We start from the raw sequence: 13,147 nt of genomic DNA, 5'->3' as shown, positions 1-13,147 counted from the left end.
CCCCCCAACGAGTCCCCTCCCTCCCCTCAGAGTGCACTGCAGGTGACAGCCGGTATCACACATGGATCATGAATCGTGTTTGATTGCCTGTAAAAAGAATCCGGAGCAGGCTCGTTCTTTTCCTTTTAGCCTCCATTAAGCCCGGATGGAGAGCAGAGAGCTGCATAATCATGGGAATCCCGCAGGTCCTCCGGGTCTCGGCGGCCTCGGAGGGTGGCTTGCCTCCCACTGAGGCTGAAAAGCAGCCGGGATGAAGCGACTGCTGGGAGAGGGACTCTGAGTGACAGAAGGAGTAATTAAATATGGCCTTTGCCACAGGTAATGTAGGAGAAACCTACGGGGTGCTCTAAAAGGTTTTTGGACTGTATTTGCATTTCAAATAAGAGCACAGTCAGACCTACTGTTCATTTTCACTGAGCCAAAGACGGCGGCACCTCTCAGAGCTCCCGCTGTGTGCACACACTCACCTGTGTGCACTCAGGCTTCACCTGCAGATCTCTGCATGGAGTCATGGTATACACCAGCGGTCTCCAACCTTTTTTGCGCCACGGGCCGGTTTATGCCCGACAATATTTTCATGGACCGGCCTTTAATGTGTCGCGGATAAATACAACAAAATAAAACTAGTACCGGCACCGAAAAAAGGAAGATTTATTCATAACACACGTGAAAAGACTCAGGAAAACCGAGTTAACGATAAAAACGATAACAAAATAACGCTGAAAACCGATAAAAACCCTGAAAACCATACATTTCACACCTGAGCCTCAACTCTCGTGGCCCGGTACCAAACGACTAACGGACCAGTACCGGTCCGAGGCCCCGGGTTTGAGGACCGCTGGTATACACCACCTGTTAATTTACATGATTTGCTGTCCTTGTGTCCATCATGGCTGCTGAGGGTTTGTCCATATACAGGTGTGGACCTGTTCATGCCTGGTATACATAACTGTACTTATAACACCTGACTTGAAAGGGAATCATCTTTTAGACTTGCAGAGACTAAAAACATTCTCTCATCTGCTGACTTTGATGAAGTAATTCATGCTTTCACTTCGTCCAGGCTTGATTATTGATTCCAGCATCTGCAGCTCTTCTCCGGACAGGCGCTCGTAAACGAGATTGTGTTTCCCTCTTTTTCACTTTAGTGCGCTTTAGAATTGATTTTAACATTTTATTGTTTGTTTTGAAGTGAGTACATGGATCAGCACTCTTACCTTTCTGAACTTTAACTTAGCACAGTGCTAACAGCTCGTTAAGGTCAGCAGCTCAGCGGTCTGGCTCTTCAAATTATGACCTCTCCAACACTCATCTTTAAAATCTTTGTTTGAAGTCTTTACATCTTTAGTTTCTGACACTTTTCTTTCTTCTAGTCTTCAGTATTTTCTTGCTTTGCTTTTTTCCAGCTAGTTGTGTGGCACGTTGGTCCACCATGATCATGAATAACTTGACGTGACTGGGTTTTAGAAACTTGTTTAGCACGTGGCTGCAGTGACCTGGTGGATGTTCTCTCTTCAGTGCTTCCACAGAGGTGGTGTTTGCATCCGGTATCAGAGGTGTGGTCTCTCTGAGGCGGCCATGGTGGCGGTTTGGTCCGAGGGCTCGGGCGTGAGTATTTAGTTGGGCCTGTGGTTCTGGGGCTGAGAACAAAGCAAGGCACTGAAGCTGCTCTGAACTGCAAACAGCACTCTGGAGTGATTTAGATCCTGGTTTGGATCTCATTACGATGAGCAAACATGGCGCTGTTTGTTCTGAATATGAGGGCGAGCGGCAGGTAGGGGCTGCTCTCTTATTGGTGGCATCACCGTGGCGCTCCTCCTGAATGTTTAACCTGGGTGCACACAATTTCCTGTCTGTGTCTGGTGATCTTGCTGCTTTGTTTTCTCTCGCTGTTTCTTTAATTAAGAGTCCCTGAGTGGGAATGCTCATTTGCATATTTACATATTAGCATAGCTGAGGAGCCAGCGTCTGCATCAGGATGGCTCGCCCTCGGTCACACTCATGGTTATATTGCTTTCTGCACCATCTTCACAGGGTGAGCTCGTCTTACTGCCCCCCCCCCCAACCTGGAAAGCAGGCTTCAGACGAGGGCAGAGGAAATGAGATGAATCACAAGCACGTCGGCGCGAGCGGACGGGCCTGGTGCATGTACCGGCGTCCTCTGTGACCTACAGAAAAGAGGCAGCTATTTCCATCACGGCACCACCCCACCTCACTGACCGTGTAATGGAGCGCTGCCGCTGCTAGATTGGCTCGCTCGCCTTAAAGCAGCACTGAGCCGCCGCCTCCGTCGCTGCTGGCGGGTTTGGGGAAGCAGTTTAGTGCCATGCACCTCGGCAAATGAGTGTGTGTATGTGTTTGCATACGCCCCGCTGTCATTACAGCGAGCATTCTCAGTCTGATGGGGGTCACAAGGAATCTGATGCACATAAATCCTCACATTTGCCAGATGTGTCCCCGGCGGAAAGCTCCAACAAGTGTATCACAAGTTAAGTTAGAAGTTATTAAAGGATCAGTTCACAGAATTTAGAAAAAGGAATTCTTCTGCTTTTAGACCCATAACAGCTCCAAATACTGAGGAGGACAGGAAGGAAACACACTGACATCATGAGCTAACTTACCCTCCCAATCATTTATGAACCTCCTTGCTCCAGTCTGTAGTTACTCGCCTTACAAAGGGTAATGTCAGAGTAATGGCTCCTAATGAAATTTGAGTACTGTTGGAGTTGCAGAGAACTGCACAGTTAATCATCAGCAGGAACTTTACAAAGACGGGACCTTTATTACTTTACCTTTAGTTACCTTAAGTGACTATTTCAGTTGTTATCACTATTAACTCAGTGGAAATGAGAGAAAGCAAGTATTCTTACAATCACACACATGAAAAAAAGGAGGTCAAACTTTTAGAAGGCTTTCATTGTTTTAAAAAATTTAAGGAGAGAAGAAGAGAGGAAGAGGAAGAGGCTGCAGAGTTCGTCTGTCTGAGCTCTTCAGATTTCAGGTGAAGCTCAACTGTGTGAGAGGATGACTGATGTGGAGGACAAAGGACAGCGTGGATGACCTGCTCTGAGTCAATGGCGGTGCTTATGCTGGGTGGGATTATTTTGCACCATGAAGCAGAGCGAGTGTGTGAGTCATCAGAGCTGATGGGCTTTAACAGGACACAGAGACTAGGCAGCCAAGGCCATCGCTCTGCACGATTAGCCCTAGGGCTAGCATGGTGATTAACACGGGACCCAAAATGGATCCCTGTGGAACCCCACAACACTTTACCTCATATACGTCCTCAGATTCATGTGAAATAGACTCTGCTCAAAGCACCACGCTGCTGTTCAGGTGCTCTATTCATCTAAATGAGTAGAAAGCAAAGTGATACTCATATACTCAAGCACTTATATAATATATATGGATTTATGATCCACTGTTACAGCTCAGTGTTACTGATGTGAGCATCCTGCTTGTTTTATAGTTATCTGATTTCAGTTACCCTCATGCTGCGGGGCTTTTCTCTGCACTTTCTCATGCACTAAATCTTTTTCTAATTATATCTACGTACGTGCAGCGCCCGGCGGTGTTGCATTCGTGTCCTGAGGTCTTTACAAGGGCAGGGACAGGAAACGTGCACACGAGAGCTCTCTGTTGGTCCTGGATTATTTCTGGATTTAGGAGCACGCTGCAGCTGGAAGGATTAAAGGGACAGTCCATCCTGCTGTCAGACATTTCTGATGTGAGCACTAATTGCGCTACTGATTGCTTCTGAACATGGAACCTGATGTTGAGCTTCACTACTCTGCATCCACAGACTTTTATTCAAGTTTTATATCCTCTCATCAGTGAACATGTGGGGGTTTTGCAGTGGTCCAGGGACCCTGAAGTATTCACACGTGTAATGTTGAGCTGCTGAAAGCTGAACTCGTTATAATGTCAGCAGTGATGGGTGTGATGATGCGATTGCAGTGCTCTTGATGGAGCGATGAGCTTCACTGCGTCTTGTTGTTGTGTGGAACTTTTATTCCTGTGTTTTCTCTGTGCTGATGAGTTGATGGGGTGGCTCTTTAAACAGGTGTGACTCCGCCGTGTTAACCTGTCTATTTTCCTTGGAGTGTCTGCACTTTAATTTTTCATGCACAATAAATCTCATAATCAGATCAAAAGTTTGTCGAGGCATGTGCACCAACAAGTACTCAAATCATAAATCATTTATTACACATGAGTGAATGAATGAACTCACTCGCAGGTTTCAAACTGCGTGCCTAACTCATGACGACATGTGGAGCATTTACACACCGTAGATGACTAATCATAATTAAATGGCCCATCACAAAATCTGCATTTCATATTCATCAACCATGGATTTGTGATCACTTCATGATCGCTTGCTTATGACATGTCACATTGATTATCCTCTAACTGATAACAAACAGTTCTGCACACAAAATCAGTCTGAGACATGGCTGAGTTAAAAACACTGAAAGGCTCCAATAACAGGATTAACACAGCCAATCGAGGCGTCCCTGAACGAGAGGATTCAGGTTCAGCTGAGTTATAAAGTTAGCAGCAGCTTAGCAGTTTCATCTGAAGGTCATAAACTGTACTCCTTCTCCAGACGTTCCCAAGTCAGCAGAGAGACGTAATGTCCCGGTGCTGGTCACCCAGGCGCCATGCAGCCCAGCTGTCAAACCAGCCCAGCTGTGGTCGGCTGTTGATGTGAAGGAGCAATGGCTCTTCTCCTATGGACAGCCCTCACACTCCTTCAGTGGAAGCCCATTTCCACCTCAGTCACCCCCCACACCTCGGTACAGCAGGTGAGGGCAGAATATCCTTCACACTCTCCTCAGTCTTCACCCCAGCGCTCTGCTTCTCTGAACCCTGGCCTCAGACTTGGAGGTGCTGATTTTCACCCCAGCAAAAGTGCCGCAGTGGAGTCATTGCTTGGTAACACCCACAGAAACACATCAAACAGGCTGTGAGGCCCACCCGTCTGTCCATTATGGTGATGCAAACCAAGCACATCTACAGGGGCTGCAGTCAGATTTCTTCTCCAGGTCCAGAAAACACAAGCAGACTGTCTGGAAAAACTCACACGCCCTCGAGGCTGCAAGGAGCTGGTTCAATGATCTGCACTGCTCCTCTTGGGTTCTTGAAGGATGGACCCACCTCACTGTAGAAGAGTGTGAGCCCCCTAAAGCTGAAATACACATTCTGTTCCCCCACTCACGAAAGCTTCTCCAGGTTTGAGGAAGTTTATTTCCACTGGTATCCTGTTTTTCTGCCGCGCCACACAGGTCTGTTTAGTGAGCATTAATGTGCGCTGAGTATTCACATAGGTGTGTCTGTGTGTGTGTGTTTGTGCTTTGTTTATCCCCGTTAATGCAGACCTGATAATTGAATAACTCTTGAGGGATCTGTGAGTCTGTTACACCATGACTGACAAGTCAGGGTCAGAGTGGGAGGATAAGGGAACATACATTCTGCATGGACGGCTGATGGAAGCTCTTATAAATCACCATATACACTTTTAATGTGTGTTTGTCAGGATGTACAGCAGAGCTAATTGGATTCATTCGTTCCAGCAGGGCCTGAGTGTGTGTGTCTGTCACTGCGAATACATCGTGCTGCCTGACAGTCAGTAATGAGGGCATTTAGACTCACTCAGCCTCGCTGTAATTTCATTTTAATATTCTTCACCTTCACTTGCACACACACACCACCGCAGACACACATGCACACACAGACACAAACACACTGCACAGCGATAAATGAGAGCAGGAAAACAGACGATCAGATTTATCGGAGAAACACTAAATATTAATGTGTGAGTTTGTGTGCGTGTGTGTGTGTGTAATAGTGTGTCCTGTGTGAATGTGTTATTTATTAGTTGGGAACAAGTGATGCATTCGTGCTCCGTGGGTATTTACAGTGTTGATGTTGTCATGTCTGCACACTCTCGATCCTGATTGGTTATATTTTGTGTTTGTGTCGTGACCTTAGCAAGGAAAAAAACTCTGTGCTGAAAAGACTCTGAATTTCAACTTCACATTGAAATTCTCACTTTTTAATTTGAAATTTTCCATATAATTTTGTAAAATATAAAATGTTCTGCTCTAATTAAATTTACTCAACTGTTACACATTCATTTCTCACTGAGCACATTTTAATTAAAGATTAATTGTTTGAATAAATAAATAAATCTTTGATTTTATATACTTCAGTTGCATTGTGCTCAAAAAATTGGCTTCATGTTCATGAAGTTGAAGTTGAAGAGAAAACCCTGCCTGTGGACACAGCCTGTAAAAATTCAATGTAATACAATAAAATGATCGAACACAAATCTGAACAGATGGAATGAAAGGCTAGCTACAAGTGCAGCTAAAGATATTGCAGGGCAGACGTGACTCATGAACACTTGCTGTCTAAAATTCTAATAAAAATATTAACGTTTATTAAAGAAAATATGGAAAAATATTTTAGCTAATGTTACAAATAAAAGTGTTATCTAAACAGAGGCTAATGAGTTGAAAATGGTCCCTTAATGGAATAAATCTCCATGAAGTGGAGCAGCAAACCGAGGCCTCGGTTGTCATCTGATGTAGACGGCTGAGTCCAGGACTTCTATGATGGCTGCTGCCTGGAGCGTCTGAGCGGTGGCTGTAAAGCCGGTACCTTTAAACCAAAATTCAAAGAGCGTGCTAAATGTAATGACCGTAAGAAGAAGTTCATACAAACATGTCTGAACACGAGACGATGGAAACACATCAAATCAAAGAAAGACTTGAACGCTCGGGAACTTCCTGCCGCTGTCACACGAACACCTCCGCGCGGTAACCTGGAGGCATGACTTTTTCAAACATATTTTTTCATGCATGCTGTTCCAGAGTCCTGGTATTACGAGGGTCTGAGTCTAATTCAGAGGAAACATCTTAGGTCAGGCAGCGTACAGTACATCTGCTCCATCTCTCTGCCGGTTGATGATTAGTGGAGATGAAACTTTAACGAGCCCTGCAGGGGGATGAGTGCTCGGCAGGATTTGATCAAGTGGTTTCTGAGGCAGCAGACTGCACTCCTCAGCTAAATCTGCCCCAACTCCTCTGCTGTCTTTGGCTCTGCCATCATTGCTCTCTGACCTTCATTTGTCACCATGCTAACTACTTCCTGCATGGGTAAAGTGCTTTGTTTCAGGGTAAAATACTCTGATTATTTTAGTGGTGGTGGATATGAGTCTGGATATGAACCCGTCAATGCCTTTACTGATGCCCTCAGGTTCCTGTCATCAGTCTTCTCAGGTTTCACAGAGTGGAGGAAAGAGTCTGAAACATCCGGTCTCAAAGATGAGTCAAAACCAAACCTGTGCCTGCTCAGTCTTTCTGTTCATGAGTAAAATATTAATTAAGAGATTAATAAGATGTTCAGTGTTTAAAGCCAGGTTTAAAATTTGATGTGAAGCCACTTTTCTGGGTCATGGCTTCCATGCGTGTTGTATTAAGTTTGAAGAGCTGATTAATTTGACTGAGCATCCTAAACTTCAGCAAATATTCTGTCACAGTCTGGCTGAGGCAGACTGTATGTAGTAAGGAGTGGACTCAAAATGCAGACACGAATGAACTGATAGAAAAATGCTAAGGCAAACAAGAGGAGACTAAATAAACAACCTAAAACTGACCCTGAAACTGATCAATAAAACAAAAATGTTCACAAGAAAACCTGGAACTCAAACAGTCCGAAACAAAAGGCCCACGAAAGGCACAGGAGCCCAGGAAACAGTTAATAAACATTTCAGGAGCTGACCCTGACTCCAGGTGAACAAAGGGGCTCTCCTGGGCCTCCAGCAGGAACAAAGGTAAGGCCAGCAGGTATGGAGACCTCCGGCAGAAGGGACGCTAACTGTAGCTGCATGGGGTACACAGGATGCAATGGCTGGGGCAGTGCAGTGCAAACAGTCTGTCCGGGATTTATTATTATTAATAATAATAATAATAATAATAATAATAATAATAATAATAATAATAATAATAATAATAATAATAATAATAATAATAATGGATTGGATTTATATAGCGCTTTTCAAGGCACCCAAAGCGCTTTACAATCCACTATTCATTCACTCTCACATTCACACACTGGTGGAGGCAGCTACGGTTGTAGCCACAGCTGCCCTGGGGCAGACTGACAGAAGCAAGGCTGCCATATCGCGCCATCGGCCCCTCTGGCCAACACCAGAGATGCAGTCCCCTGCTGGCTGAATGAGCTCACCGGAGCTTCCAGCAGAGGATGGAAGTGGCTGAAAAGATGGCTGAGCAACTGACTGAGCTGGTGACAGAGCTAATGGGTGAACTGGAAACAGAGCTGATGCCTGAGCTGAAAACTGAGCAGGTAACAGAGCTGACAACAGCCAGGTCTCCTAAGCCTCCAGAACACGATTGTACCCGTGCATGTACGACCAAAGCCTCGTACATGCATGCACGTCTGTGACTGTGTGATGACAGAAGGAGGCATAAATGAAAGCCCTTCATAAAACCCAAAGCAAAAGGCACTATAGAGGTGCAGACCTACTTTTTAAGTTTTCACCCAGTAAACGTGAAGGTTTGAAGTCAGACAGATGTAGCTGATCCTCAGGTCACTCGAAATAATTATTAGTAGGAAACTGCAGGAAGGTCACGGGCTGATGGTGGTGATGTCCTTTAAAAACCAGCCTCGTGTGGTAAACCCTCTCCTCATGCATCCTTAAAACTAGCAAAGAGCTCGACGGCAGTTGGCTCATGCCTCACATGGCATCTGCCACGACGAGGCAGCAAAGGGCGAAGGGGCAGGTGTGTGTGAGTGTGTGCGATGGTACGGTGTGTGTGTGAGTGATGGTACTTCTGTCTCTGGAATGAGCAGTTTGAAGGTTAGGTGAGGTTTGAGGGTGCAGACTCAGTTTAGCCGCAGGTCACTGGCAGGCTGGTTTAGGTCAGGATGGTCCTCTCATAAACACAGCTCTGGTCTCTCATGTGAGAGCAGGTGTGTGTGCTGGTATGTGCAGGCGATTCAAACACAAAGATCAGATTTAACAAAGACACAAAAATAATCTTATAAACTAGTCTGAGTCTCAGTAAGGTCTCATGTTTGTGCAGTTACTCACAGACCCACACTAACCAGTCCGCACCATCATCACCGATCTCTGCCTGTATTTTAGCATAAAGCTGTAATACAGGCTCCAAGCTTACTGAGGATTTATGCTTCAGCTGGAAATCTGCGCCATAACCAGCGGTGTAATCTGACCTTTCACTTTTTTAGAGATCTACAGCTACTGTCATTGGTCTGTTCAGCACCAACAGTTCCTCCTGTGACTCTATCAGTTAGAGAGAAACGGTCATCGTCTTAGCATAAAGAAAAATAATCATAATCATCAACAGAAGGACTCACAGATGTCAGCAGTTTCCTGGAGAGTATAACGTCCCCGCATAGTTTCTATGAGCTGGACTGGCCGGGACACGAGCACATGGGACTCAAAATACAGAAATACAGCAACATCATCACACACTCACAGAGACAGGCCTGCAGTGGATGGACGGATGAAGCACTGCATTCCTGTGAGTTTTATTTTTTTGGTCCAGCCTCCACCAAGTTCTGGAGGGTCTGGTTCTGCTGAGGCCCGGGAACTTGTGAAGTTTAGCAGCAGGTCTGAGAATGCTGAGATCACCTGACCTTCATCAGTGACAGCCTTCCTTGGAGATGCTTAGAGGATGTGTTCAAGTGAGTGAGTTTTGTCATAATGTGCCTGTGTAAACACACACGCACACACAGACACGCAGACCCACACACAGACACACACTCAGTGGCCTCTGTTTGAAAGTCACTCTGCAGTCGGCCTGTCACACCCGATCACTCTCTACAGCCACCACACAGTCATGTCTTCCGTGTCACGCTCTCGTGTCCTCTCTGAGGACATGATGCAGTCCTGCGATGGCAGCCAGCTAAAGCTCGGCGTAAACACAAAGCCCATCACACTGTCTCAAACAGCGACAAGATCACACGTCTCCGTCACCACACGCCACCTTTCACCTCACCTGTCTGTCAAAAATTTTCAAGAGAGAAGAAGAAGCAGACGAAGCAGGTGAGAGGCTTTAAGAGGAGAGCGAGACAAAGGAAACCAAGAGGAGAGACGGGATGTGAAACACAAAAGTAGGACAGGCAGTAGATTAAGCTCAGCAGCTTTACTCTTATTGCCTGTGACAGTTTCTTATGCATTAACATATGCATGATGTAGTGGATACTGCAGGACATGCACGCAGGAACAGCAGATAATCTCTCAAACTACTGCATGAATCAGGCGGATATTTCCACAAGGATTTTCAGCTCTCAGGAGAGTTTGCTGGGCATCTGTTCGATCTGTTTTTAACAATGTTTGCATTTCTGAAGGACTTTACACTTCGACAGTGCAAATAACGGCAGTCTGAGTGCTACATACCCACTTTATACTCCATTCACAGCACTTAAACAGCATTAACACAGGCGTTGTGTTGAAATCTCTCTGCTCAGTGGATAAACTGGGCATGGCGTGAATGATTTGAACTGGTTGACTGGGAAATGTCTGTGTTTTTACCTCAAGAAGAACTAAATCCAGAAGAGCAGACTCTTTGAAACAGGACTCTATCCTCTCCCTGTTATCAGAAAATACTGGAAGCATATCAGCAGATTAATCTGTCATCGAAATAAAGTAAATTATGTCCTTACAAGCTGTTTTGGTTACCTTCCCAGTGACAAATCATCAGACCCCTATAGCACCTCAGCCGGGTGGTGGGAACACTGCAGGGCAGGCTCTTTCAGGCAGGGTCTCAGCCATAAGCCCATCTGTCTGGGGAGACCCTCTGCCTTTGTTCGATTCACAGTCTGGTCCAGTTTTCCTGATGGTGGCATTATCAGATGATCCAAACAAAAGAAATAAAGCTTCCTTCAAAGCTGTCTGTGCTCGGCCTGAGAGGCAGGCTCCTCCACATCGAAAGGAGTCAGCCGAGGTGGCTCATCACCTATCCAGACAGCGGGATGGGATCCTGGAACAGACCGAGGACAAAACAGATAGAATGTGTTCTCCACCTGATTGGTTAAACCCATGGGCTAGTCTGTCCACATGTCAGCTGCTAAATGGTTCCTGTCTACATCCGGCCATTTTAAAAAGCCTGCTCCCAGCAGCAGTGTTTTGGTCCTGTCCCTGATCTCCAAACCTCTGATAATTCAATGTTTTACATGGAGAAACAGTAGCTCTGCTCCCTGCTCATTACCTAAATTGTGTAATTTAAATGGCTGCTCTCTCCCCGCGGTTGTTTTCCCCTGTGTTCAGTCAGTTATGGAGTTTGGTGTCATGTAGGGATGCATGTTTAATGCATCTTTGGTGTGCCGCCCTTCCTCTTGACTAAACATGTGTTGATAAACTGCACCTTTAACTGAGAATTACTGGTTGGTTTGTGGGCGAGGCCGTGGACTGTGGTTTAACATTAATTTGGCCCTCATAAATAGCAGGAAGTGGATGCATGCATGGACAGTGGCATCACTTACTGCAAAGAGTCCATCAGAGTCTGGCCCTTCTCTCTCTTTCTTCAGTCAGGTCTGAATTTTTTACACATGCACAAAAGCTGACTCATCAGTTTGTTTTGAGGGCCGAACCGGACTCGGCGTGAGGTCCAGACTGCAAGGCAGTGAGAGGCAAGCCCATGAAGCTTATTAAACACAGTTTGTTCATCTCTCATAAGCAGCCAACTCTGGCACTGCCGTCGCCCATCTTTCATGAGGGGAGGATATTTTTCCCCCAGTGTCTCATTAGCATCCACGCTGCTGCCAAAACAACCCGTCTTCTTTCAAAAGAGTCCAAATCAGCCACTTTTTGTCTTTGGAAATTTTGGTGTGAAAGACTTCAAACATAATCCGTTGGATTTACTTCCACTCGTCTGTGAGTGTGGGACAGGTCTGTATGATAAATGTAGAGAGGAAAAACTGTCCCCTTCACATCTGCGAGAGTCGGCTCCCATTCATTTCCATTTCTGTAGCTGTTACAGCGTATGATGCCATCTGTGAATCATTTTCAGCTAAATAAAATTGCTCTTTTCTTACTTTCTTTATGTTAGTCACTCTGTAAATCCATCTGTTTTAAAAGTTTGCTGATCTGAGCGAGATGCAGGGTGAAGCCCAGCGATAATCAGGGCATGTCCTCAGCATCGAAACTGTTACACAGAGCTGAACGTCATGTTTCCCACACGCCTCCATTGTTGGCACTTTGACTGGGGCTTTGACGTCACCTCGCCACATTCTTTTCTTCTTCTGTGGTTTAATGACACCTGCTAAATCACCTCCACCAGCTGTTGTGCTCCATCAACCGATGATAAATCCCAAAAAAAAAAAAGTCAACCCCAGAGGTTGTTTGTGCAGCTGCTGCTTATTACAGTCCATTGTTAGGCTTAATTACTAAGGACCACTCAGTGTCATGTGACCATCAGTCCTTCCTGCAAAACCCCCCAAAATGACACGTGTTTGCTTTCAGTGTTCACGGGAATGATTCTGCAGACGTGACGAGCAGCATGCAGGATTTAAAAACACACTCTCATTGAACCACCCACAGCATTACACTGCCTGTCCCTTGTGCCTGTTCAGCTGGGGCACACCAGGAGGCGCTCGATGGAGTGAATAGAACAAAATGTTATTTCCAGCTGATTGTACACAAAAGTCTGTTTCATTTTTGCTTCCATAAGTCCAGCATGAAGGAAAACTACTCTTCTGTCCTTTAGTTTTTCTCACAGCGATTGCCATAAAATGCTAGCACTCTGCTAATGTGTGCTTATTGGCTGGTTCAGGATTTAGGGCAGGTCTTCCTCCCTCAATGGTGTCCGTTTTGAAGCGATGACTCCAGCAGATGTTAGCAGCGTCGTTAAAGCCCAGCAGAAGCTACCATGTGTGTAGAAGCAGCAGCTGATTGTGGTGGTTGAAGGTGATGCTAACAGGGGGCTGCTGCTTGCTTTACACCCCAATTGAAGATGGGGGACGCCGTTTCCGTAAACTGATAGAAAGGTCTTTCATGAACATCTAAAAATAGAAGTGTTTCGATTGTCTCAAGCCCTGTGGGGGAGGTTTATTCTCCAGAGGCAAAGAACCCCATTCACTCTAGGCAAGCTTGACAGCA

General features: G+C 45.7%; 1 protein-coding gene across 1 annotated transcript in view; it reads left to right on the top strand.

Annotated features, from left to right (window-relative positions):
• The window catches only part of LOC102311782 (GDNF family receptor alpha-2), a gene marked incomplete at its 5' end in the record, with an annotated part of 80,626 nt that overhangs the window by 45,974 nt on the left and 21,505 nt on the right, over positions 1 to 13,147 (top strand).

The sequence above is a fragment of the Haplochromis burtoni genome, unplaced genomic scaffold, assembly GCF_018398535.1.
Source record: "Haplochromis burtoni strain Fernald_Lab_line unplaced genomic scaffold, NCSU_Asbu1 Contig_412, whole genome shotgun sequence".
Classification (NCBI taxonomy): Eukaryota; Metazoa; Chordata; class Actinopteri; order Cichliformes; family Cichlidae; genus Haplochromis; species Haplochromis burtoni.
This window is presented reverse-complemented; position numbering and strand designations above follow the sequence as displayed.